This window comes from Protopterus annectens, chromosome 8.part0, assembly GCF_019279795.1.
Source record: "Protopterus annectens isolate FY-2018-M chromosome 8.part0, PAN1.0, whole genome shotgun sequence".
NCBI classification, from domain to species: Eukaryota; Metazoa; Chordata; order Ceratodontiformes; family Protopteridae; genus Protopterus; species Protopterus annectens.
In genome coordinates, this window is record NC_056741.1 from 1,793,970,711 (window position 1) to 1,793,995,317 (window position 24,607).

The window sequence follows — 24,607 nt, forward strand, 5'->3', positions numbered from 1 at the left end:
ACGTATTACAGTTGTGTGCAGAGTGGCATCTTTAAGTTTTTCCTGGCATTTGAATGTATAGGTTTTCAGTTTATGGCTATTCATGGCAGTGAACTTTTGTCTTATTTTGTGTAAAAAGAGCACTGTCTGAAGTGTGCTCTTAGTGATGTTATCACTGTTGTAGTATTTAGTTGTGGGGTATACTGCTGGGGATAGCCAAATGTCCAGCTAGCATACCCCAAAGCCTTTACTACTTTCGGGCTTCGAATGTCAAATGTAGGTCAATGGAAAATACAAGAATCATACGTAATGTATGGATACCTAATCTTCAGAACTTCTTTGCCAGTCTGGATGCTACCTCTGACTTGGTATACACCCTTTAAAAGTATGTTCATCTAAGAAGTCGTCTAAAGATAACTGCCCTTTTGGGGTTTTCTTCATTTAGTGTGGTAAGCAGATTCCTGATAAGTGACTTTGTGGGTGCTACACACAACCTTAGAATGTGATTTGTCAGGCATTTTGTCCTTTAGAGTTTGCAGTTTGTCATGCATTCCTGTTTAGAAAACCATTTGAAGCCTTTGGCTCAGGCTTACATGGTCTAATATGCCTACTTAGTTCAGCTTTACCTTAAAGACAAAAGGGCACTTACTGATCTTGCTGCCAAGCCTCCTTCTGATGTCTCCTGTTTGAAGAACATGACCATCTGATGCAAATGTTTGTTCCCCCCTGGCGCAACCCATTTGGAGGCAGGCAGACTGCGTTGTCTACCAACATGTCCACCAAGGCTGTGCGTTTAGTGTCCATGGCTGGTTATCTGCTGAAGGACCTGGGCAGATATCCCAGATATTATGGAAGTGCATGGGACCCTCACTGAGTCTAGGCAGAGGTATGAACCTCTTAAATTTATTAAAGTAGATTTTTCTTTATATATAAAAAAAAATTCTCAGCTTCTACTTGGTCTTCCATTCCAGCTAAAAGGCCTAGGGATTCTGGTGGTTCTGATGAAAAGCTTGATTCTGGTGAAGATAATTGGCATAATCCTTTCAGATCAACTCTCCTCTCTCACCTTGGGGTCTGATAATTCACTGTCCCCTGGTTCTCTTTGACTTGGGTATTCAGTGTTCTGCATGATTGAACACATGGGTCTGTTCCCCAGGTTTGATTAGAAATATGAACTCTTGCAAATGGGCTTGCCCAGAACTTCTGCAGTCCTTCCTGATGTTCTTCGTGTTTCACTGTTGCAGTTATCACATTTGGGTTATCTGCCTACAGGTAGCCTCAGCCTGTCTGAATACCAGAGTCTAGGATTCCTGTGTCAGATGCTGTCTCATCTTCAATGACATCAGGTAGTCAGGGGTATAAAGCATGCAGCAGATGCCATTACATCAGTCTTTCTTGCTGTGTGGTGTCCAAAGCAAAAGCAGTTCACAAGTGCCAGTTGGCAGATTCCTGAAATTTTCATTTTTGAGTTTCAGAACCGAAGTCTTCAAAAAAGCTAAGTACCCCATTGGGGATCCTTTTTCTTGCTCTAAACCGATGTCAGTAAAAGTTAACAATTGTATTACTTGTGGAAAGCAAATACGTCAAAGACTTTCATTCATACTCAATTCCTTGCTTTAGGCCCAGAGCAAGATGTCCCTCGTCATTAGTTTTGTTCCTTATTCAATCCTCTAACTATTCGTCATCTGTTAATTTCGCATCAAACTATTTCGGTACTTTAATTATCCAGAAATGGCTTCGGTAAGCCATCCAACTACCGACCTTCCGAAAAAACGTAAAGATAGACAGAGACTGCATAGGTCCAAAGTTGCCGACGACGCTTCCGTTAAGCTAGTCACCAGTTCGTCGGTACTCGGTGAGGTGCTTTCGCAACCCCGGATACCCGCTACTTCAGATTTGCAGGCCTCTACTGAGACCCATTTGGAGTCCAGTATGCTGCGAGATGCTTAGACTGTGGAACCTGCGGATGTCTCTAGCTCGGATGGATCCGGAGCCACTGTGCAGGCACTGGCTTCTGAGGGTGTATTCAGGCCTACTGACTCTCATATCAAACCGACACCATCTTCTTCAAGGCCTAAAACTCGATCCATGCCTAGAAAACCGGCATCCAAACCACATGATCAGGCCCATATGCCTAAAAAACAAAGAATGGCTGAAGACCTTATTACTCTAATTAGGGGAAGCCAGCTTTCTCCATCTGAGACCTAGAACTGATTTTCCTTCTGATCAGGATTCTGAAATTTCTTGTCTGTTCTGGTGACCAGGGTTTCCCTTTATCTACCTGTGAGGATTCTGATGCAGAGGACTCCATTCCCTTTGCTTCCCCTCCAGAAGATTTCTCTTTTGGTGAAACTTTGCACACACTTAGGGAGCATTTCCGGTGGGAAAGCCAGGATTATTCTGACTCCAAAAAGAGGCTTGGGGAATTCGTACTCGTACCTCAACACAGGCCTTTATCTGTCCCTCCTGTACTGGACATTGTAGATGATGCCTTCTTGGAATCTAGCCTGGCCCCCAGCCACTTTACCTTCGGCTCACAGGAAACCTGACTGGTATTAGAGTACCCGACTCTCACAAGTTACTCTTTAAGAATCCTGCTGTGGACCCAGAGACCATTTCACAGGGACCCAAAGGCATTAAGGCTACTACTGCCAGAAAGCCTACCCCCTCTGATACAGATTTCTGGGCCCTGGACAGATTGGGTAAGAAGGTATACACTTTTGCTATTTTTGCCATTAGGGCCTTAAACTGCCAGTTTCATTTGTTGAAGTATCAGCAGCATATTATTGGATTACTTAAACAGAAAGTGATGTTGATTTCTGACTGTGCTGAAAGTAAAGAATTACAGGGTTTAATGCATTCTGCTGAACAAGTTGTTAAACATACATACATAAAACAGTGTGGTTTTGACTCCTTAGAGGCATCTTGCAGGGCTGCTGTCACTTGGTCTGTTCTGAGAAGGTATGCCTGGCTTAAGGAGCAAACTTTGCCAGATCATGTTAAAGCTGAATTACTGGATGCTCCCTTAAACCAAGACCGCCTGTTTGGCAACAAAGCAAAAGTAGTACTTAAAAAGATGGAGGAAAAAGCTAAATCTATGCAAACTATTAAGGATTTCCTGCAAATACAGACTCCCAGATTTAGTAGGCATTGGCCTTCTAAGAATTGGTCCTTCCCGGTCTCTTCCAGGCCTTCAGTCCAAACCCAGGAACAGCAGACCACATAGGCTACAGTCTCGGAGTGCTCACAGGCCTATGCAGTGGGGGGCTCCCACTTCCAAAGCTCGAAGTAGTAAGACACCCCCCCCCTATGGTAAACTGTCAATGACTTAACCTTAAACTTTCCAAGCCCTGCTCAACTGACTGCTTTTTTAGAGGGAATGATCGCCCTCCATGCAAAAAACTGGGAACTCGTTACCCAAGACAAATGGGTTTTAAATAGTTTCCCAAGGATACAGATTCCACTTCCACACCTTATCAACTCCAAACTGTTGGCCAGACCTACCCCCAAATCAGTGGGCAGAGGCTCAGCAGCAGGTTCTCTAAGTATCAGGGCTATTCAACCTGTCTCAGCAGAGGGAATGGGGACAAGATTTTTAATCCAGACTTTTCCTGGTACCCAGAAAAGACCACTTCTGGCATCCTATCCTGGACCTGTCTATTCTAAACACCTTTTTGGTAATCTCAAAATGCTGATCAGCTGCTTCCCATGCTAGGCAAAAATGCCTGATTGGCAACACTGGACTTAAAGGAAGCTTACCTGCACATCACAGTAAGGGAATTTTGCGGAAGATACCTACGCTTCAGAGCAGGCTGCACACACTAGCAGTTCTCTGCACTGCCTTTTGGCTTCTCTACTGCGCCCAGGATATTCATAAAGTGCCTAGCTCCAGTCATTGCATTCTGCAGGCAAAGAAATATTCAGATGTACCCATAGCTGAAAGGTTGTCTAAGTCAGGCAGAAAGCCAGGACATACTATTAAGTCATCTGGCATTTGTAAAGAAACTGCTAACCTTTCTGGGGTACACCATAAACAAAATGAAATCTCACCTAGTAGCCTGCAAACAAATTGTATTCCTGGGAGCAAGCTTTATCACAACTTCCAAGATGGCCTATCTCATGCCAGAGAAACAAGTTTGACAGCCTACTTCAAACTACTGGCCACAAAGACCCAGCTATCTGCAAGGAAAATACTGCAAGCCCTAGGGTTCATGGCCTCTTGCATTCTACTAATTCCATATGCAAGACTACATATGAGGAAACTACAGTGGTATCTAAAAAGCCTATGGTGTCGACGTTCTCAGGACCTGGAATCCGTGATTCCTATCTTCCCTTGTATAAAGACAGAGTTCCTTTGGTGGGCAGAGGCCTGCTACCACAAGGGACTGCCATTCACTCCATCCCCTGCCACCCAAACCCTAACAGACACATCAGACTATACATGGGGGGCTCACTTGGCAGGGCAAATGGAACCAGAGTCAAATGCACCTGCATATCAACCAAAAAGAAATGTTAGCTGTACAGAATTCTCCGACGGTCTTCAAGGACCACATTCTTCCAGGACAATTATTGGTAAAGATTGACAACACCACTGTTATGTGGTGCACAAACAAGCAGGGGGGAACCCTCTCTGCTGACTAGCCACGGCTCTGTGGAACACAGCTTTGAGCTAAGAAGTGCACTTACAAGCTCAATTCCTGGCAGGCAAGCTAAATTCACTGGCAGATGACCTAAGCAGAAATCTCATGGACTCAAACGAGTGGAAACTGGAACCAAAGATATTCAGCATTTTGAGAAACAAATGGGGGGAGCCCAGAGATGGACCTGTTTGCTTCCCCTCAGAACTACCAGTTGGACAAATTCTGCACAAGGACTCCCCGCAGGCAAACTTGGAAAGTGGATTCCCTATCCTTCAAATGGGAAAGCCTCTCAGTTTATGCCTTTCCCCCTCTGCCTCTACTCTCGAAAGTTTTACTAAAGATCAAACAGGACAAACCAAGGACAATACTCATTGCACCAGACTGGCCACGCCAACACTTGTGTACCCCCTCTTGCGCAGTATGTCACTTCTGGAACCATGGCACCTGTCTCAGACCCCTTCCCTGCTGTCCCAGCAGGAGGGCCAAATTCTGCACCCCCAGCTTCAAACCCTGAACCTTGCAGCCTGGCTAATTACCCAAGCTCTCCAATACCATCCCTCAGTAAGCAAGTTCTGGATGTCATTCTGGAGGGAAGGAGGCCTTGTACTAGAAAATCCTATGCTGAAAAGTGGAAAAGATAATGTTCCTGGAGCCAAACTAAGGGGGATGGGCACAGTAGTGCCCAGCTTACCGTATATTCTTCAGTACTTAAGAGATGCTTAACAAGGGCCTTTCCTTCTCTTTTAAAATTCATGCCTCCGCCATTTCAGCACATTATAATACTGTGCCACCCCTCTTCTCTCACACCCTGCTGAAGCAATTCCTCAGAGGGGCCAAAAATTTAAGACCACCCAGGAGAGCCCCTATGCCAGCCTGGGACCTTAACATTGTATTGAAAATGCTCACTCTACCTCCTTTTGAGCCAGCTGCAACTGCAGAGTTGGAGTTCCTTTCTTGGAAAATAGCCTTTCTTCTAGCTATCACTTCAGCAAGAATACTGTCTGAATTACAGGCCCTCATGGCAGTGGATCCCCTTCATCTTCCATGCAGACAGGGTGTCCCTCAGGACCAGTCCTTATTTTATGCCCAAGGTGGTATCCAGTGTGGTCCTTAATCAATCCATTCATTTGCCAACCTTCTTTTCTAATCCACAGAACAAGGGAGAACAAATACTGCAGTCTATGGACATGCACGGACAACTTAGATTTTATTTAGACAGGACTAAGCCTCTCAGGAAAACTGAGCAGCTGCTAGTTGCCTTTGCTGCGGTGGCAGAGGGGAAGGCCATCTCAAAGCAAACCATTTCTGAGTGGATAGGCCATTGCATTCATTTCTGCTATAAGCACCATGGAAAACCTACCCCACAGGAGATAAGATCACATTCCACTATGGCTGCATCTACTTTAACAGCCTTTCCCAGAGGTGTTCCTACCAGGGACATCCTAGAAGCTGCTACCTGGAGTTCTGTTCATACCTTCACCAAGCATTACCACTTGCCTATTTTTTTCTAACTCCAGAGCTGATTTTGCCACTGCAGTTTTGCAGGGCCTAATAGCTGGTTCTCATGCTCTCTAATTGCCTCCTCCCTTCCTTAGCTTTGGGAATTTTCCCAAATGTAATGACTGCAACAGTGAAATATGAACATAGTATAGTTGTGTACACTTAGCATAAATGTAGATGTTAGAGTGTATTCACTGTTGCAGTCCTGGTTACCCTCCCTCCAGACCCTGACTTCTATTGGCTATACTTATTGTTTACTGTATTTAAGCTTTCTGGTGTATTTGCTTTTTGTTGGAGGTGTAACCTTGTATATAATTGCTTCCTATTGTGGGGGCACCTGACATCTGGGGCAAAAAAACTGATGTAATGGCGTTGGCTGCATGCTTTATACCCCTGACTACCTGACGTCATGGAAGATGAGAAAGCAACTGACACAGGACCCAAGACTTTGATGACCAGGCCGGCTGAGGGCTACTTGCAAGCAGATAACCCAAATGTAATGACTGCAACAGTGAATACACTCTAACATCTAAATTTATGGCAAGTGTACACAACTGTACTTTTTTTTTGTTTTTTTACTCTGTAGATGTACGATTGTGAAAATCATTTTCCTCTGGATTGTGATGTCAACAAGTGTGCCTATGGAAGGCAGATTCTCCCCAAAGAGTGACTTTTTTCTGCATAGATAAAAAGAAATCAGGTGGCCACCTGTGAATAGTGTTACAATTTTGCTTCATCAAACCCACTATCTTAAGAGATTTTGGAGTGCTTGAAAGGCTTCCTACTACAGGCTGGGAAATATTTGCCACTTCCAACCAGCTAGTCTTTAGTAGGGAGAGAAGGAAGTTCTCTAGGGAAAGTGGGCACTTTTTACATTGTGGCAGGCAGAGACAGGGACTTTTGAGCATCTACTTTTACCACATATGTCCATAGATACCGGCATAGAGGCAGTTTTTTCTTCTAGTAGCCCAGGCTCTTATGTTCTCTGTTGTGGTACCACTCTTGGAGACAGCAGTCTTTTGCAATGCTGGATCATTGTGTAACTGCTCGACAGTTGTGTACTTGCTCTTGGGTGCCCTCAGGGTGCCAGCTCTGCACTTAGTGTTTTTTGGCTGCAGCTCAGTCTCCTCTTCCACACCTTTTCATGTTATATTAGATGATAAAAAAATATTTACTTTTGATAAATTTGCAAAAACAACCTTTAAAGCAGGAAAACTGCAGCACTAGGAAAACATCAATTTGGGACAAGAATGTGATATAAAAACTTTTGAGCAAGAGGCAGTGTATAAATATTTAGGAATTGATGAAGGATCAACAATAAAGCATGAACAAATGTGAATAAAACATAGTAGGAAATACTTTAGAAGACTTAAATTAATCCTGAAAACAGCGTTGACATGTAGGAACAAAATCCAAGCTATAAACCAATTTGCTCTTCCTGTCCTAACTTACAGTTTTGAAGTGATTGACTTGCCCCAAAACATGCTGGATAGATTAGACAGGAAAACGAGGATGCTTCATACTCACCAAATGATTTATGAAAATTAGTGCATACCACGATTATATATTCCACGTTTGAAGGAGGGATGGACCTCCTTGAAATTTGATTACATGTATAGATCTGCAGTCGTGGGAGTCCACACATCTGCTGACCTCACAAGTTCCAAATGTAGTGAAAGTTTTGAAACGTGAGAATAAATTTAAGATAACTTCTCTGTTTAATCTAGCAGAAGCATATCAGCATCAAGCAGGAATGGAAATCAAAGCAGAAGTAGATAAAAATCAGGCAGCAACTGAATATGCCAAAATACAAAAGAATATAAGGTGAAGGACCAGATGAGGAAGCAAAAAATGTGGAAAATGCATAAATATAGTTGCACGTATAGGAAACTTCTGGGAGAACCTCATGTTAATCAGGAAGGCGGGAATGGTTAAGAAGAGGTGAATTCAAACCAAGAGATGAAAGGTTAATATTGGCAGCCCAAGATAGTGGGCTGCATACATGCTGGTTTATGAAGTCCTTTGAGCATGTGGGAGAAACAGATGAATGTAAGTTTTGTAAAACCAAATTGGAAATGTACATCTTGTTGCTGGTTGTGACGTACTAATGGCAGGACTGTATACTGAAAGGCATAATAATGTGGCAAGACTATTGCACTGTGGATTTTGAAACATGGTATTGAAGTGGCTGAAAAACGCTGGAAACATGAGCTACAAAGCATCATAGAAAATGTTTATATTACATTAGATCACCATTTACCAACAGTTGAAAAGATAGATGCTAGCAAACCGGATACGGTGGTCCATGAAAAGACTAGAAAAGTAGCATTGATCATTGAAATCGCCATACCCAGTGACTACAGTGCGTTGCGTACTGAGAGACAAATTCATAAAATGTCGGATCTGCAGGCAGAAACGCTAGCAAGAAAGATACCCAGACAGTTCCAAAAGTAGCAGGAGCAGTGGATCTTATCTAAATACAATTGTAGGTACTTCTTTATATGTTACCAATCCACGTAACCCTGTACGAATTGCAGGAGTCATCATTACTGGGCACATTGTGGGTGCTGCGAGGAACACTTTTGGCAACATGGAAACTTAATGTTTCAATCCCAGTTCCATGAACTTTATTTGTACTTTGACTTAGGAATCTGGTCTGTTTCCTGTAAAAGACTTGGATGGGGAGAGATCCCTATAGTTTAATGGGCCAACGTTTTAGATGTAGATTCACTCCCAGTTGGGTTTTGTCATTGTAGTGGTGTCACACCCACTTATGATGGTCATAGTTTCTGCCCTTTTTTGTTGGTTTATGGAAGAGTATGGGGAGTGGTCTGACAGAAGTTCACGCAGTTTCTTGGACATTTACTGCATCTTTCTGGTATGGTACTTCAGGGAAGGTTCCTGCTTTCTTTGAAGTATAACTGGTATTGAGGATGGTGTTGTCCACTTTGACAAAGTCAACGGTTCAGTTTACTGCAGTGGGCACTATTAGTCTGGAGGAGAGACTAACCTCACAAAAGGAGCTATGAGCTAAAACATTCTGTGATGCCAAAGTTTATTTACAAAGGGTGGAAGAGCCTGGACCCATGGCTTTTTTTATCCTCTTGATGCAGGTTTTTGAGGCATGTCTTTTGACTGTACTGATCCATTGCCTGACTCATTCCCTTGTGCCAGAGGCCCATCCTGTTTTAGAAAGTCTTGAACACATGTACATAAGCAACAAGTCTTGCAGATCCCAATATGGTGCCTATGAATATGGCTAGGGAGTTTGTTGGCAAATGGACTCCGTATCTTTAGTGACTGGGCAAGCAGGTAATTGTACAGATTTCGTAAAAGGATATGTATGTCTACTTTTGGTATCAAGATCATTAATTGCAAAGTTTTTGTAATTTAGTACCTTTGTAGATCTACAACAAATGACATGGTTAAGTTTGTACAGGATTAAATCTTGATATAAAGTAGTCCCAGTATGTTGGATTGATGACCTTGCAGTCTGAGGATGATGCGCTGAGAGTGCTTGGTCTTGGCCGAAAGTCATAAAGACTATATTTGAAGGTGTGCCAAGGTGAGCTTGTGGTTTCAGGGAAGATGTACAGTGGGGTCTGATTCTCTAGTTGTAAGGAAGGCTTGGTATTGACTGAGACTTGCAACAGAACTATTTTGGCTCCAACCTATTGCCTTAAGTTAGGCATGATTAAATTTGCAGGCTGGCATGCTTAGGGTGTTCACCTTCATAGACAATCTGCTTCCACAACTAGTGCAGATAGCCCTCCCCATCTTAGAATAGACTTAAGTGGCGCTGTGGTAGGCCCCTTGTCTGGGAACAGGGAGAAGGTGTCCGTGCTGAAGACTGAGACCTTGGCTGCATCTGTTTAAGCTGAACAAGTCCATTTTCATCAGAAATGTAAAATGTTTACCATGCAAGCCTTGCTGTGCATGTATGCCTTGTTTGTAAGTAGATACTTGGCTGTACTTCTGTTCACAAGAGCTATGGCTAACTACTTAAATACATAGTGAGGGCCATTTTTTTTCCAGTTTAACTTTGCCATTTGGTCTGTATGCTTTGCCCAGATTTTTGACATGCATCATGGGCTTCTCTGTCGTAACATAGCATGGTGTTATAAACAGGATGCCATCTCCAGATCTAGATCTTCCCTTTAGTGCTTCTTCATCCTTGGGAGCCCACCCTGAATTCACTAGGGGTATACAAGCTAGCGATTCTGTGCTGCTGGCAGAAAGGGGGGGGGGGGGGCAAGGTCTCCAGAGAAAACTTGTGCTTTTACTGTAATGATAGTGATCTGTACCAGTCATCCTCCCTCTGCAAGGAAATGTCAAGGAGAAGGGCACTTGGCTTTAAAATAGTCTTTGTTTTCAAATGACTGTGGATCTCTGCAGTCAGCCTATGGATGCTTTACCACAAACTGAAGTTTGGTTATATTTTCATAGATGAGTCCTGAGGTGATCACTGCCCATAGAACCCACACTTACCCTGAGACAGAGATCCTTTAAGTGCTTCTGTTCACCCATCCTGCAGCTTAAGTACTCCGTCCTGGAGACTGACTTGTGCAGAGGCCATGGTCAGTGCTTGACATTGCAAAACTAATCCCATATTAAACCAGACCAGATTCTGTGGCCTAAGGGCAGTTCAAATTGGAGTAAAGTCCCCTTGCTGATGCCATTGTAGTGCAAGCTGTCACCAAGACTTGAGCACAGATTTTAGAGCTATGAATCGAGTGGGTATGTGTGTGGATGGAGCAACAAAGGCAGCTGTAGGTTTGACTCGGATTTCATGGATTTGTTGGAAACTTAAGGTGCCCTTCTTCAATGTCTTTCAGTCCTTCCTTTTTGGATCTCGGATGAATGACAAATTAAGAGCTAGGATGTAAAAACTTGTGTGTTCAGGTCATGTTCACTACTCTGTCCTATGCTAGGAATCAGAGGGGAGTTTAGAACATCTAGTTTCTGTGCATCCAGAATACAGGCAGTGCTTTGACAGGAACTCCTGGGGGTGAGCTTTCTGGAGATTATGGGGTGTACCACCTTTCAGCCACTAGGCATGTTCATATCGGTCACTGTTGCTTTAGCTGTATGGGTTATATACTGCTGAGGATACAACTGTGGGCCAGTTTCCAAAGGTTTAGGGCACAATCCACATACCCAAACTGTCAAGCAGAACATACCCAAACTGTCAAGCAGATTGAGCTAAGACAAGTTTTGGTGCAAAGCCTTCAGAGCTTTCCTGATACCGAAGAGTGCACTCCTCTGAGGTTTTTGAGGATAAACCGTTTGTACGTTTGCTGGGCAGCGAAATATCATTGGAAGAATATTTTCTTAAATTTTTTTGATTTAAGTACCTCTTCAAGAAGGCCATTTAAAAGCAAGCCATGTTGTGCCACTATTTTCAGTGGGAGAACAGAGGATGTTCTTTGTGTTTCACTGTTGCAGTCCTTGCTTGTGGGATTTCATGCTGTGGAAGCCCTTTGCCAACCCAACTAGAGTACCCCCCCCCCCATAAGAATGGTGGATGTTTTACCCCGATGTCCATATATTTGGGTATAAAGGGTGCCAGCTGACACCATGACATCAATTTTTTTTCCATCCGAGCCCATAGCAGTGTTTCAGTGCATTGATCAGTTTGCACCAGAGAGGTCTTCTAAAGGCAAGTACCCTGTTGGGGAACTCTCGCTTTACCTCATGTCAAATAAACTTAATTGTCTCTGCTGTGGTAAGCAAGTCCAACACAGACTTTCACACTTTGTGTCACCTGTCTAGGCCCGGATCACGATGTCCCTAGTTGCCACTTTGCACCAGTTTTAATTGTACGACTATTTGGTGTAGGGCTGAAATCTTAGCTAGGCATTTTAGTCTGCCATCTTCTTCACATTGTTCTAACATCTGCTTGTCATGCTAAGGTTGAGCTCCCTAAGCAAAAAAGGACAAGGAAAAAGACCCAAGCTTAGGGCTTCGGGCAGTCATTCTGTCTGCCAGTCCCCCAGGGCTAGTTATCGTTGAAGGTAAAGCGCTTTCACAGCCCCTTTTTGCGATCGAGGTGGGTGGGGCCAGGCATCTGTCGAGACCCCCAGAGTCCAACATGCTGTTGGGTCCCTCAGCTTCTGCACAGGCCATGGCGTTCAGTTCACCGGTCAGGTCTGGAGTTGCTCAGCAGACCTTTGCTTCTGATGAGTGATCTTGTACCAGCGAATTCCTTTGAGGTGTCAGCCCGCATTGGTTCTGCATTACAAAGAGACTGGCGTCAAGTTTGCAGACGTACGTCGACTCAAGGCCAAAGCTATTTTCTATTATTGTGCCTAGGCCTACCGGCTCCCACACAGTAGGTTTTCAGCAAATCCCCCTTTGGAGTCTTCCCCAGGGAAAAGCAAGAGGGATCATACCCGTGAAACTTTATCTGAATCTTCTGATTCAGATGAAGATCTTGACCAGGAAGGGTCTGTTTTTCAGAAGGTATCCTTCCTTCCTTTGAAGATTCTGATTGTGAGAAAAATCTGCCTTCAGCTTCACCTCCTGAAAACATCACTTTTGGTGGAAACACTCCACGCTGCAAGGGAACTTTTCCAGTGGGAGGCACAGGGGGATGCCCACAATCTAAACAAGGGGTGGGAGTGTTCCTTGAGCTTCCACTTTACAAACTTCTGGGTATTCCTCCTGCTTTTTTGGAGGTGGTAGAGGATGTTTTTAATGGTCTTTCCTGAATCCAGATTCTTTTCCACCACCCCCTCAAAACGGACCAGTTTTACAGGGTGTTGGATTCACATATCTTCAAAAACCCCTCTGCTGACCCAGAGGTCATTGCAGGCCCCAAGAGCAAAAGAGCCAACTCTTCAAAGAACCCTTTATCTCCTGACCAAAAAAAGTCTGCAATCCTGCTGCCCCAGCCATGAGGGCCCTTAACTGCCAGTTTCATGTGATAAAATACCAAAATATTTTAGGTTAAATAAAGCAAAACATTTCCTTCCTGGATGACCAGAACATTTCCAAGGAATAGCTGGACCTTTGCCAGTCCAGCTCCCAGGTGACTAGACACTCATTACACTGTATCTTTGATGTTGTGGAGGTCTCTAGCCAAGTTGCTTTATCTGGCTCTGTCATTAGAAGGCATGCTTGGCTTGGGAAACGAACCCTACCAGACCATGTCAAATTCTGACTTCTAGATGTGCCACTGGATAAGTGCTTCCTTTTTGGGCCAAAGGCTGAGGCTGTGATTTAAAAAGATAGAAGATAAAATATATGCAAACTGTTAAGGACTTCCTCCCAAGTTCAGCCACCTAGGTTTAGTAGGAATTTTCCCACTAAACTCTGGTCCTTTCTTTTTCAATCAAAAAAGCGTCCAGAGGAAATCTGAGGGAAAGGCCTCAAAGGCAGCACCATTCATAAAGGCCCAGTCATTGGTCCTTGGGAACCCCAGGCAGAGGAGTTCTAGGCCACAGGGCCCTGGCAGAGAGAAGCAGTGACCATTCCTTTCTCTTCCCCTCCATCTACCCTCTCCAGAAAAGATGGGAAGAAGACTAGGAGAAAGGTTATCCCTGTTCAAAGAAAATTCTCATTACATCACACAGTTGAGTTCTGAAAGTTATTTCAGACTGTTACAGGCTCACTTTCAAAGAGCCATTGAGGTACTCAGGTTATCCGGATGTTCCACAAAATCAGAGCCAGAGGCCTTTCTCAGATTCACAATGTATGCTCTCAGGGCTTAGTAGAGCCAGTGCCAGAACACCGAATAGGGAAGGAGTTCTATTCCAGGCTGTTCTGGTGCCCAAATAGGAAGGCTGTTGGTGCCTATTTTAGACCAGTCCACCCTCAGTCAGTCCCTGCTGGTACCAGAATTCAAAATGTTGACTTTCTCCTATGATCGCCCCTCTGACCTTAATGGTCACTTTTTATATGTAAAAGGTGATGATCTGCACATTCCTGTAGACTAATCGTGCAGAAGTTGTCTTCATTTCAGAGCAGGTGTACCAGTCACTTTCAATTCTCTTTGGCTTGTGTACTGCTCTCAGGGTCTTCACAGTGCTTAGCTCATCTGATTGCCTCCTGCAAAGCAAGAGGGATCCAAATTTACTCCCTATCTAGACTGCCTCATTCAAGCCACAAGTCAGTCAAAACTACTCAAGGATCTGGCCTTAACTCAGAAGCTCCTCGCCTCCTTGGGGTTCACCATAAATCTTCGCAAATCCAACACTCATCCACCAGGATAGTTTTCCTAGGGGCTCTCCCAGATTCCTCACTTCAAAAGGCCTTCCTCCCTCCAGAAAACGTCTCCTTCCTGAGTCAGTACTTTGAAAGCATTATGTAGAGACGGTGCCTCTCAGCAAGGGTATTACCTCAGAGCATTAGACTGCATGGCATAATGTATCCTTATGATCCCCCTCACCAGGCTACACATGCGGAAGCTCCATTGGTACCAGCACTTAGTCCTTGGTGACAGCTGTTCAGCTGATCCCTTGCCTGAGGGAGAAATTTGCATGGACTCTGGCATGTGCCCAGAACCTGAGTCTCCTGTTAAGGTTCATCCCTCTGGGTCATGCTTTAACCACAGATGCTTCAGAGACAGCCTGGGGGTTATTTCCAGTGCCTTCAATCTCTGGGCAGATGGCAGTATCAGTTCAGAGATGAGCACATAAATTGTAAAGAACTGATGGCAGTGCAGAAGGGCCTAGTGGCTTTCAAAGATCAGTGGAAACCAGGGCCCTGCTTGCCAAAACACACCACAATCTTGTGGTACATAAACAAAAATGGGGGTCACCCACTCTTACTCTTGGACTGGTGAGGTCAGAGAGTTCACTGTCTGGGGTTTTGCACCTCTTAGCACATTCCCTCTTAGGGACTCTAAGCACTCTAGCAGATCATCTCAGCAGGAACTTGATTGGTCCCATGAGTGACTTCTGCATTTCTCAGCATAGTACAAAAATGTGGATCCCCACAGACCTCTCTGCCACCAAAGAAAATGCTCAAGTGAAAAGGATGTTCTATTCCAATGTTACAATATTCTACATGTGGGTTTACCCCTCTTCCTTCGCATATATCCGGCTAATATGCCAAAGTTTTTCAGTCCCCAGTGGTGCGTGGGACATCTGCCATGGCTCAGGGAATGTGGGCCATAAAAGTGACTGCACACACTAGCCCTCAGAACTTCTCAGCCGCCAGTCGTACTCCAGGTGTTCCGACTGGCTAACGTCGGATTTGAAAAATCAGTAAGTACGCCACTGGGGAACTTTTAAGTCCTTCATTTTTTGATTATATTGCTTGTTCGTGTCATCCAGAAAGGGTAAGTGTGGCCGGCAGATTCCCCACAAAGATACTCAGTTCTTTTTTTGCTAGGGTAACGAACACTATTAACAGAACTGTCCTATTTGTCATGCGTTTGTTCCCAAAACCTTATGTAGACGCTTGCATGCTCTAAGCTTACATTTAGAGAATCAACAGTTGAAATGACTAGCATTAGGGATGGAGGGCTCTTCCACCATTCTTTCAGAACTGCCAAAGAAGGCCAAACCCCTGCGGTCTACAACTACTGCTGTGCCTGTACCATCTGTCTCAGCCTGTGGCTGACATCGGCTTGGCAGAGGAAGTGGATTCTGCCACAAAGGATAAAATTGGTACGTCCGAGGAAGCCGCACAATCCTGCGCGAACAGCATGGCCGTAGAGACATTACCGACGTCTGTCTCCGCTGGGGTGGAACCAGCACTTTCTGTAGGCCTGTTGGAGTTTGCTGCTGCAGACTCAAGGCCTTCCCCTACTCTGCCAACTATGCCCCTCAAAAAGAAAACAAAGCATGTCTCTTCCCCTTCTGAAAGCATGCCTGTCAGGCTTTCAGCCAAAGCTTGGTCAGTGCCTTTATGGGCCCTATGGTCTACCTCTCAGGCAGTGCTATCATTGCTCCTCCACTCTCGAGTCCTAAGCCTCAAATCTCAGACTCTGCTAGGAGAGAAGAGGAGGATTTTTCTGATTCTTCCTCTGCAGAATCTTACACCTCCCAGATCACTTTTCCCTTGGGGCATTGTTCCCCCGAAGAATCCGTAGACCCTGATCCCCAGCTGAGGATTTGACCTTTGCGGAAACCGTATCTTAGATGTAAGACCACTTTAAGTGGGTATCCACTGAAATGACTGAGGTTCAAGTGGTACTATGACCTCATTCAGATGGACTGAGTCCTTCTGCTGTACTGCCAGTCCTGCCTGCTTTTATCCTTAAACCCAGATTCACAACCACCTGCCCCGCACGGACCTGACCAACTCTATAAAGTGTCTGAATCAGACCAGTACCTCCTTAAGTGCTCTCTGGCAGACCCAGCCACTATCTCTATATCCACAGATGAGGCTTCCAAACTCCTTCCTACAACCAGCATGCTTCCTGCTGACAAAAGACAGCAACACCATGGAGCGTCTGGGAAAGATTTACACGTCTACCCTGTCCTTTAGGGCTACTAATTACCAGACACGCATGGTCAAGTATAACTTGTCCCTCCTGGAAAAAGCCCCAAGGAGTTGGCTGATATTCCAGACTGCACAGCCAAAGCATCACTATCTTCCCTCCTTGCCCTTACTGACCAGATGACCAGGCTTAAAGTGCAGTTAATATGCGGCTGAAGCTCCTCCCTTAAGGTGATATTCATGGTTACGCTTACAGCCCCTCCCTGATGACTTTAGGACAAAGCTCATTGATGCACCCCTAGATAATACAGCCTTGTTTGGTGCTAAAGTGGCTAAACTCTGTCCCTTCAGCAGAAAGGGAAGGAACTACAGGACCTCAAGCACGTTTCACCTATACCCAAGTTTCAAAGGAACTACCCTTCTAAAACCCAGTTCATTAGAAAATAATCTCGCCCGGTGTCCCCCACCAGGCACAGGAAACCTACTAGGAAGCAGCCCCCTCTGGCTAGAGCTTTTCCTTCCAGTCAGAGACTGCCCTTTGAAGATAGGATGGGTAGTGTCTGACTACCTGCCAACCTTGCTCACCCCCCCTCCCTCTACCCCTGTCAGTCTCTCTCACTGCCTCCCTGTATGGTCTCGCATCACCTCAGACAAATGGGTCCTGTCTGTACTCCAGAACGGTTACTTCATGGCCTGGATTCTCTCTCCAGAACGAAATGCATTTCATAGCTTGCAACATGACAGTTGCACCTTTCGCAGCCTGTGTTGCAAGCTCTGCTGACTCAGGACACCATTGAACCAGTGCCTCCAGCCACAAAAGGAAGCGATTTCTACTCCAGAATTTTTCTGGTTCCCAGAAAGGATGGACCCTGGAGGCCAGTACTAGACCTCTGCAGTCTCAGCCTATTCCTAAAGGTCCCCTACCTTTAAGATGCTGACTCTACCTACCCTCTTACTGCCTCAAGGGTTCATGGCAACCCTAGACATAAAGGATGCTTACCCTCCACATCCCCATAAAACCCACATTCGGGAAATACCCAAACTTGTGAACTGCTTCTGCTTCGGGCACCGCGCGGCAAGTGCAGCAGGGTAACACGAACCTCCAAGACTGCAACAGTGAATACACTCTAACATCTATATTTACGGTACGTGCACACAACTGTACTATGTTCTTAGTGTTTCACTGTTGCAGTCATCACACTTGGGTTAATTCCCAAAGCTGAGAAAGGGTGGAGGCAGTCAAGTATTAGAGATGGCTAGCAGACCTTGTCAGACTGCTGTAACAAATCCAGCTCTGGATTTAGAAAAAATAGGCAAGTGGTAATGCTTGGTGAAGGTGTGTACAGAACTCCAGGCTGCAGCTTCCAGGATGTCCCTGGTAGGGATTCCCCTGAGAAATGTTGTAGAGGTTGAGGTAGCGCCAGTGGGAATGAGTTCTGATCCCCAGAGGGGTAGGTTTTCCATGGTGTTTGTAGCAGAAATGGATGCAGTGTGCTATCCATTTGGAAATGGTTTGCTTTGAAATGGCCTTGCCCTCTGCCCCTGTAGCAAAGCTGACTAGCAGGTGGTCAGATTTTCTGAAAGGCTTAGTCCTGTCAAGGTAGAACCTGCGCAGTCTGTGCATGTCCAATAAGTGCAGGATCCTTTCCCCTTTATTCTGAGGATTAGGGAAAAAGGTTGGCAAATGGATGGATTGATTTAGAGCCACACTGGATACCACCTTGGCATAAAAGAAGGGTTAGTCCTGAGGGAAATCCTGTCAGCATGGAAAATAATGAAGGGCTCCACCGCCATTAGTGCCTGTAACTCAGACACTCTTCTTGCTGAAGTAATAAGTTAGAAGTAAGGCTGTTTTCCAAGAGAAATTTTAACTCTGCGGAAGCAGCAGATTCAAAGGGGGGGGGGGGTATGAGCTTCTCCACTACAAAGTTTAGGTCCCAGGTCGGGGTGGGAGCTCTCTTAGGGGGCCTTAAACTGTTAGCTTCTCTCAGGAAGTGTTCGATGAGAGGGTGAGAAAAGAGTAGGCTCAGTATTATAATGCACTGAGATGGCACAGCCATGAATCTTAATAGATGAGAAGGATAGGCCTCTGTGGAGCAGCTCTGCTAAGGTAATCAAGTATTTAAGGTAAGCTGGGCACAGCTGTGTCCTTTCCTTGAGACTGACTCCAAGAACAATATATTTTCCAGTTTTAAGCATAGGATTTCCTATTACTAGCCTCAAGGATGACATGCAACACCTGTTTGCTGAGGGATGCTGGTGGTGCACTTAGGGAATGAGCCATGCTACAAGGTTTAGGGTTTGCAGCTGTGGATGCAAAATATGTCCCTCCTGCTGAGAAAGTAGGAAAGGTGTGTGATGTAGGTGCCAGGGTGGCACTGCTGTCAAACTGCATAGGAGTGGGTACCACTGCTGGCGTGGCCAGTCTAGTGCAATAAGGACTGCCCTTGGCCTGTCCTGTTTGATCTTAAGTAGTACTTTTGAGAGGAGGGGCAGATGAGGAAAGGCATACATTAAGAGGTTTTCCCATGTAAAGGATAGGGCATCCACCTTCCAGGCTCTGCTTTGAGGGTTCCTGGTGCAAAATTTGCTCAGCTGGTGGGGTTTTGGGGGAGGCAAAAAGGTCCACCTCCTGTGTTCCTCACTTCTGGGTTAGAAGTTTGAATGAGTTGGGGTCCAGTTACCACTCGTGAAGGTCCAGCAGATATCTCTGCTTAAGTCGTCTGCCAGTGAATTTTGTTTGCCTGGCAGAAACTGAGTTTGTAGGTAAATTTGGATGCTCAAGGCTGTGTTTGAGCCATGGCTAACCTGCAGTTTGGGTAAGAATGAGTTCTACCCTGACTGTTTACGTACCACATAACTGTAGTGCTGTCTGTCTACCAGGAGCTGTCCTGGAAGGATAAGGTTATTTGAAGACTCAGAGCATTCTGCACAGCTAGCATCTCTTTTTGATTGATATGCAGGGGAATTTGTTCTGGGCTCCATTTGCCTGCCAAGTGAGCCTCCCATGCATAGTCTGAGTCTGTTGTCAGGGTGAGGGGTTGAGTGAAAGGAAGTTTCTTGTTGTGGTTGCATGCTTCTGCCCACCAAAGGAACTCTGCCCTTAGACAAGGTATGATAGAAATCACTGTTTCCAGGTCCTGAGAGTGTTGACAGACTTTTTAAGTACTATTGAAGTTTCCTCATATGCAGTCTTGCATATGGAATTAGCAGAATGCATGAGGCCATGAACCCAAGGGCTTGCAGTATTTTCCTTGCTGATAGCTGGGTTTTGTTGGCCATTAGTTTGAAACAGTTTGTCAAATGGACCTGCTTTTCTGGAGTGAGGAATGCCATCTGAGAATTTGTGTTCAAGCTTGCTCCCAGAAATACAACTTTGGGCACCAGTTGTGATTTCTTTTCATTGATGGTGTACCCCAATGAAGTTAGAAGTCCTTTTACAAATGCCAGGTGCTGAAGTAGCAATTCGACTGTCTGCCTGACTCAGGCAATCGTCCAAGTATGGGTAGATTTGAAAATTTCACTGCCTGCAGTATGCAATGGCTGGAGCCAGGCATTTTGTGAATACTCTGGGCGCTGTAGATAAGCCAAAGGGAAGTGCAGAGAACTGATGGTGCATAGAGCCTGCCCTGAAACGTAGATATTTCCTGCAAGACTCCCTTATGGGGATGTGCAGATAAGCTTCTGGTAAGTCTAAGGCGACTAACCAGGCATCCTTGGCTAGTATAGGAAGAAGCTGTTGCAGTGTAAGCATTTTGAATTTTGGGACCACCAGAAAGAAACCAAGATGTTCTCCTCCAAAAAAAGGAATCCAATCTGGTGGTCCCCTGCCATAAAACAAACTTTACAAAAGTAAGAAACTGTTGCAGAAGAGGAAAATCCCAGGATGCAAATAACTCCCTTACCAGCCTCAGTAAGAAGCTGAGATTCCTAATAAAATCCTCCAAAGCTAGTTATGAAAATAAAATAGCCAAAGACAACCACAAGGCATTCTATAACTGTCAAGAATCTAAATGGCAATGCAAAGATCTGCTCTGAGCTACAACAGAATGGCATTATATATAGTGATCCCAAGGATACTGCCCATATCCTGGCAGATTAATTCAGTGCGAACTTTACCCCCTTCTCACCCCCTAAACAGCCCATCTCAAACTGGAAGAATGCCAAATTCCAGTAATAGCCACACAGGTAAAAAAAACGCACTCTCCAAAGCTTAGAATACAGCATCCATGGGACCAGATGACATCCCAGGCTGTGTATTACACGAACTACAAAATTAACTGGCACCTTACCTAAGTGTCATGTTTAATCATAGCCTCACCTCAGGCTTAATGCCCACTGAGTGGCGCACAGCTAGAGTTCTCCCACTCCACAAGGGGGGATTCACCTTGAATCCCAGGAACTACTGCCCCATCAGTCTGACGAGCCTGATCTGCAAGGCCATGGAACTTATAAACAAAGACATTGGCAACCTTCAAACACTGGACCTCACAAAGTTTGGGTTCGTGAAGGGCCGATCTTGTCTCCTGAACCTGACTTTGAATCAGTCTCCTTAGCCATGGACGAGGGCAAAGCAGTCCACACAGCCTATCTGGACCTCGCCAAGGCCTTTGACACCATCCCCAACTCTGGAATCATAGATAGACTTACTAAGCTGGGCATTAATCCCTACATGACTCGATGGGTTGCCAACTGGCTTACTTACAGAACCAACACCGTAAAAGTAGCCAACTCCAAATCCAGCTCCAGACAAGTGGAGTACCTCAGGGTTCAGTCTTGGGACCGCTCTTGTTTGGCATCTACTTCTCTGAAGTACAGGCCAACACTAAGGGACTCTGGCTAACAAAGTTCACAGATGACTGCAAACTGGGAGCCATTACTGAATCCCCAAATGATGTGGATACTCTACAAAAGGGCCTTACAGAAACAGATGCTTGGTGCCAGAGCCATGCGCTCAAGCTCAATACCAAGAAATGTATTGTTATCCCCTTTGGAAAAAAACAGGTACCTGTGAATTACCACATAGGTGGCAGTACACTAAACACAAAGTGTGATGAGACTTATGGACACAGGTGGACAGTGGTCTCACCTTCGATAACCACATCACCACAACAGTCAGGAAATCCTATGTGGCAGACCTCATCACTAACGGCTTTTCATCCAGAAAAAAGGTCACTGTCCCACTGTACTCCTCCCTCATTAGAGCCATTACAGAATACAACGTCCAGTTTGGTATGTACCTCTCAAAACATCTGCAACTGGAAAGGCCGCAGAAATACCTCACTAAAAGAATCACAGGCCTAAAGTAGATGCCCTACGCTGACCGCCCTAAACTCCCGCTATACTCTGTCGCACATTGTCTACTCCGAGGCGATCTCTGCTTAACATACAAGGCCATATCAAACCCAGAGCTGTTGGACAAGTTGCACAAAGAAATCCCAATCCCTCAGAGCCACACGCTCCAGGGATCTAAACCTTGTCATCACAATAAACAAAACATGCTGGAAGGATAGGTTCCTGACCCACAGACTCAGACTCTGGAACAGACTGCCCATACATGTCAAGCAGAGAGCACCTCTTTGGCCCTCTTCAAAAGGAACCTTGACGATTGGATGAAGAATGGAAATTCACCCTGGGGATCACGTCAGTCACCCTGCTAGACAGGGGTCCAGCGAAGTAAATAGTGTGGGAAGAAATGGCCAGGGAATTGTTATGGCTAGGCTTGTATAGGCCCTAGGGCAAATAGCCTAGTACCAATCTATGAGAATTGATAGATCCAGGATAGGGCGCCAACAGCCCTCTTTTCTGGGCCTCAGGAACAGTCTGAAGTAGAAACCCTGCCCCCTTTGTCCTACTGGAACAGGTTGAATAGCCCGGATATGGAGAAGTACTTGCTTTTGAGCCTCTACCCACTGGTTTGGAGGAAGGTCTGGCAACCCGCTTGGAGTTGGCAGTGAGTAGAAGTAGAATCTGTATCCCTGGGATACAATGTTTAGAACCCATTAGTCCTGAGTAATGGACATCCAGTTTTTTGCATGAAGGGCAAGTTTTCCTCCTAGGGGCGCAAGTACTTGGGCATGGCTGGGAAGGATAATTGGAAAGTCATTGAACTTTTTCCATAAGGGGGTGGTTTACCACTCCCTGGTTTTGAGATGGAAACACTCCATTGTTTAGATCTCTGCATACCCTGAGACTGTAGTCTTGGTGGTCTGTTTCCCCTGGGTTTGGACTGAGAGGGACTGGAAAGGACCAGTTTTTTTGAAGTCCAATGTCTACTGAATCTAGGTGGCTGCACCTGTAAGAAATCTTTGACGGTTTGCATAGATTTAGCTTTTTCTTCCATCTTTTTAGGAACTACTACTGTTTTTGTGCCAAACTATCCTGTTTTAATAGAGCATCTAGTAATTTTGCTTTAACATGGTCAAGCAAGACTTGTTCCTTTAGCCAAGCATGCCTTCTCAGTACACACCCAGTGACAGCAGCCCTGAAAGATGCTTCTAAGACATCAAACCCACACGGCAAAGTATGTTTAATAACTTTGTTTGTAGAATGCATTAACTCTTGTAAATCTTTATTTTCTGCACAATCTGTAAGTAACACCATTTTTTGTTTTACTAGTTCCATAATATGTTGCTGGTACTTCAACATGTGAAACTGGCAATTCAAAGCCCTGATGGCAAGAGTTGCAGAGGTATATACCTTCTTAACCCATCTGTCTAAAGGTCTAGAAACCCTGTCTGAAGGGGTAGGGGTTCTGGCTGTAGTAGCCTTAATGCCTTTAGGTCCCTGGGAAATGGTCTCTGGACCCACAGTACGATTCTTAGAGAGAAATTTGAGACACGGGAACTCTGCAACATGTCAGGTTTTCTAGGAGCTGGTGGTAAGGTGTCATGAGTAAGACTAGACTCCAAGAAAACATCTACAATATCCAGGACAGGGGGGTACAGCTAGAAGCCTGTGCTGAAGCGTATCTAAAAATTCCCCAAGTATCTTTTTGGACTTATAACCCTGGCATTCCCGGTGGAAATACTCTCTTAAGGTATGCAAGGTTTCACCAAAAGAAAAATCCTCTGGAGGGGAGGCAGAGGGAATGGATTCCTCTGCATCTGAGTCCTCATAGGTAGACAAGGGTATGTCCTGGTAATCAGAAGGGTCAGAGTCATCAGACTCCTGGTCTGTAGAATCAGAAGAAAATTCAATTCTTTGTCTTTTGGAAGGGGAAAGCTGGCTTTCCCCTAATTAGAGTAATAAGGTCTTCAGCCATTCTAAGCATTCGTTTTTTTTTGGCATGTGAGCTTGAGCATGCACTTTGGTTTTCTACATGTAGTGCGAACTCTGGGCTTAAACACAGTAGTTTTAGTTGGAAATGAAGTTATCAGTTTGATATGAATATCGGTAGGTTGGAATACACCCTCAGAAGCCGGTGCCTGCACAGCAACTCCAGACCCATCCAAGGTAGAGACATCCCGCAGGTTCCATTGTCGAAGAAGCATCTCATGGCATACCGAACTCCGAATGAGTCTCATCAGAGGACTGGGAATCTGTAGAACTAGGCATCAGAAGCTGCAAAGGCACCTCACTGAGTATCAGTGGACTGGCAACTAGCTTAGTGGAAGCGTTGGCAGTTTTTGACCTATGCGGTCTGCCTCTTGGTGCTTTTTCGGAAGATCAGTAGTCTGATGGTTTTCGGAATATGGAGAATGAGAGTTTAAGAATTTATCTACAAAAATAGCCCAATTAATGGTTTGGGAGTTAAACAAGGCACAAAACAGACAAGTGAGGGACGCCGCGGTCTGGGCCTAAACAGGTGAACGCAGTAAGAATGAAAATCTCCAAGGTATTTGCTTTCCACAGGCAAGACAATTGTTAATTTTTTCTGACATCAGTTAGAGCAAGAAAATGAATCCCCAATTGGGTTCTTAGCTTTAGAAGACTTCAGGTTTGAAACTCGAAAAAACGAAAATTTCAGGTAATGGGAGACGGGCACTTGCAAACAGCTTCTGCTTCAGGCTCCTCTTCTGCAAGACAGACTGATTAATTGTGTCTACTGCATGTTTTATACCCCTGACATGAAGAGGCGACAGCATCCAATGCTGAAA

The 24,607-nt window shown here is 45.1% G+C and overlaps 1 protein-coding gene across 1 annotated transcript in view; it reads left to right on the forward strand.

Moving 5' to 3' along the window:
* CNOT1 (CCR4-NOT transcription complex subunit 1) overlaps nucleotides 1-24,607 on the forward strand; it is a 4,219,019-nt gene that overhangs the window by 772,862 nt on the left and 3,421,550 nt on the right. The window lies entirely within an intron of this gene.